The following is a 3,969-nucleotide window of genomic DNA, read 5'->3' on the forward strand; positions in this document are numbered from 1 at the left end:
ATTGAAACCATCTAGATCCAGGCTTTCTTTGTGGGACTGGTATACTTTTTGAATTAATTTTTTTTTTTTTGTGGCCAGGGTCGGGTTTGAACCCGACACCTCTGGTATATGGGGCTGGGCCCTACCCCTTTGAGCCACAGGTGCCACCCTGGAACACATTATTCTTAGTAAAGCATCACAAGAATGGAGAAGCAAGAATCCTATGTACTCAATTCTGATATGAGGACAATTACGGACCTAGTACATGGTGGAGGATGGGGGAATGGGAGAGCACAGAGAGGGAAAGAGGGATGGGGTGGGTAGGTCACGGTGTGTGACACATCTTCTGGGGCCAGGACATAATTGTAACAGGTACTTTACCTAACAAATGCAATCAATGTAATCTGATTCAAAAAAATAAAAAAAAAAATCTATTAGCACTTAATTTATGGCCTAACATAGGGTCTATCCTAGAAAACGTCCCAGGGCACTGAGAAGAGTGTGCTTGCTATTGTTTGAGAGAGTGGTCTGTATATGTCTGTCAGACCTACTTGGTTTATTGTATTAAGTCCTTTATTTTCTCACTTTGCTATCCATTATGAAAGTGAAATATTGAACTCTCAATAATTATTGTAGAAATGTATTTCTCTGTGCAATTATATAATGTTTTGCATCACATATTTTGATGATCTGTCATTAGAAAATAACATTATTATTGAATAATTAATTTATTATTATTAATAACTAATATTATTGTTATTATTAAAAAGCTATACATGACAAGCCCATAGCCAACATCATAGGGACTGGAGGAAAGTTGAAAACATTTTCCCTGAGGACTTGAACATGTCATGTTTATGAATTCGAGCAATTCATATTAAAATGGCCATATTTCCCAAAGCAATCTGCAAATTTAAGGCAATTTTCACCAAGAAACCAATGCCATTTCTCAGAGACATAGAAAAAGCAATCCTAAAATGTATGTGGAACCCATAAATAGTCCAAATAGCTGAAGCAAACTTAAGAAAAAGAAGAAAGCTGAAAGCATCATATTACTTGAAATCAAATTTTACTACAAGGCTAAGCAACTAAAGCGACATGACACTGGTACAAAATGAGACACATAGATCAGTGGGAAAAAGTTAGAGAACCCAAAAATAAAATCATATACCTATAGCCAACTGATATTTGACAAAGACTAAAACACACATTGGGGAAAGGACAAGGTTGTCACCAAATGTTGCTGGGAATATTGGATAGCCATATGCAGAAGAATGAAACTAGATTCCTGGCCTTCAACACATATAAATATCTATCTCAGGGAGGACTAAAGACATAAATATAAAACCCCAAATCAGAAGAACTCCAAAAGAAAAGGTCGAAAAAACTCTGGACATTGGCTATGTTAAAAAAATTATATATATATACCCCAAAACAAATGCCAAAGAATCAAAAATATGTTGAGAACATCTAAAGTCCTCTCCTCTACCTTTTTTTTTTATTTTAGATATTTTTATTTTTCCAAATTTGTTATTCATTAGGAGTGACTGAAATAAAAAAGATAATTGAGTCCCATCATCATCAGGGAAATGGCTTTAAGAGAAAACTGGTCAGATGACTATTATTGCTTCCCATTTTCAACCAGTAAATAGTTACCATTGACAAATAGACAGCCATGAGCCTGTCAAGAATGTTCATGATATGTTATATAATATAACATGCCAGTTCTCATGGGGGAAACTAGGAAATAACTTATGTGTACTTCTTGATTTCATCATATAAGACAAGCACAAAAGCACCACCCATGCCTCTGAGAACACTGGACCATGCACCCTTGAAAAAAGCTTTGCCTCCTTCATCAGGAAGGATCTTCCTTAGCAGTCAACTATGCCGGTGTACATGATGTCAGTTCCTTTGTGCCCTGACTGCATCATCATGTGATGGGTGAACAGTGTCAAACGGATAGAAGTCAACCCAGCAAGGGCAGTGACTGTGCAATCATCCAACTGACAATGATGTGAGTACTCTTGGGATCTGGAAGCATTCCCTTTGCAGTGTCATAGATACCAAATTAGGCAGCTTGGTAGATAATAATACCCTGGACAGACGTGTTAAAGCCTTGGTACAGGCCCGTAAGCCCATCAGATTTGTAGATTTCCAGGCAATTGCCAAGGCCTTTGAATTCCCTTTCCACTCCAGCTTTACCCACATCAGCTGCTAAATGGGTACGAGCAAAACGCAAGGATCTGGCCCCAGTGGCACCACCTGATGCCAGATTCCCTGCAAAGTAGTGCCAAAACTGGGTCTTCTTGTCCACACCACCTAGGAAGATCTGTTTGTATTTGTCTTTGGAGGAAAGTTGAGAGCCCGGGTTGGGAAGGATTGGATGACACTGGCCAGGTTACCACTCCAGAAGGACAGGACTCCCTGCTCCTTGGGGATATGGACCACACAGTCTATAATGCCCTTGTATTGCTTATCCACAATAATTTGCTTGCTGGCATGTTGCACCTGCTTGACTGGCTTGATAGGCTCTACTGTGGTCTTAGAGATGGCCATGGCCACTCCACCTACCAGGAAGTCCTTGATGAAGGACACAGTGGCACCTGTCATGTTGAAAGAGAGAGGAGACACGCAACTGCAGGACAAGACTAGCCTAGAACCCGCTTTGATTCTGGAACTGTCTCCTCTAGCTTTTTTGAAATAAACAATACATTGTTGTTTACTACAAAAAATAAAAATAAAACAAGCGTTTAAACATCAAACAAACAAAAAGATATAGGTGGTGGAATCAAAGTTATATAGGAGAAGAAATAATGTGTATACTATTGAAATGCCTAGTACTAAAGCAAACCAGATTGGGCAAATTATGTTAATGGTAATCCTTAAGCAACCACTGAAAAAAATTAGGTGGATTTGGTTTGATAGACAGGTGATTGATAGATTGCAGATAGGTTGGCAAGTAGATAGATACATACATATATATGTAGATAGATACATATATATATATATATATATATACACAAAGGGTGATTTTATATATATATATTCTTTTAAAGAAAGTATATATATATTTTGGTATTTTGTAATGACAGCTGAAACTGACTAATGCAAATGTTATACTAGAAAAATATATTTATCTTTAAAAAAGTCAGTGAGAGATGAATTTAGGAATAAAATACATACAACGTATAAGAAACAAATAAGAAAATAACATATGCAGATCCTATCTTATTGACAATAACATCAAATATAAATGAAATAATCTTCAAACAAAAGACAGAGTTTGGAAAAATGGATTAAGGAAAAGTATGAAATTGCATCCCTTCTACTAGGGACACTTTTTTTTTTAATTAGTACTTCATTTTATTTTATTTTATTTTTTATTTTTTAATAAGTCATAGCTGTGTACATTAATACTATCATGGGGTATAATGCGTTGTTTCTATATACAATTTGGAATACTTTCATCCAACTGGTTAACATAGCCTTCATGTCATTTTCTTAGTTGTTGTGTTAAGACATTTATATTCTGCATTTAGTAAGATTCACATGTACCCTTAAAGGATAAATCATAGGCGTGATCCCACCAATCACCCTCCCTCCACCCATCCTCCCCCCTCCCCTTCCCTCCCTTTCCCCTTTCCCCATATTCTTGGGCTAAAATTGGGTTACAATTTTCCTACGATAGCTATAAATTAGTTTCATAAAAGGGTTGAGTACATTGGATATTTTTTCTTCCAACAGAAGATCAGCAATAAATATGAGACTTGTAAAACAGGATAAATCAACTGGAACTAAATACAACTCTTACCAAGAACAGAATACACATTCTCTTCAAGTACACATCAATCATTTTCCAGAATAGAACATATGGTATGCCTAAATCAAGTCTCAACAACAGTAACAGGACAAAAATCATATAAAGTGTATTACCTGATCAAGTAAAATAAAATCCAAAATTTGACAAACACGTAAAAAATAATGCAC

General features: G+C 36.3%; 1 pseudogene; it reads right to left on the reverse strand.

The window, feature by feature from the left end:
• Window positions 1-1,722: 1,722 nt before the first annotated feature.
• On the reverse strand, window positions 1,723-2,592 carry LOC100953141 (annotated as a pseudogene).
• Between the last annotated feature and the right edge of the window lie 1,377 nt (window positions 2,593-3,969).

The sequence above is a fragment of the Otolemur garnettii genome, unplaced genomic scaffold (assembly GCF_000181295.1).
Source record: "Otolemur garnettii isolate 467f Iridium unplaced genomic scaffold, OtoGar3 scaffold00034, whole genome shotgun sequence".
In the NCBI taxonomy this organism is placed as follows: domain Eukaryota; kingdom Metazoa; phylum Chordata; class Mammalia; order Primates; family Galagidae; genus Otolemur; species Otolemur garnettii.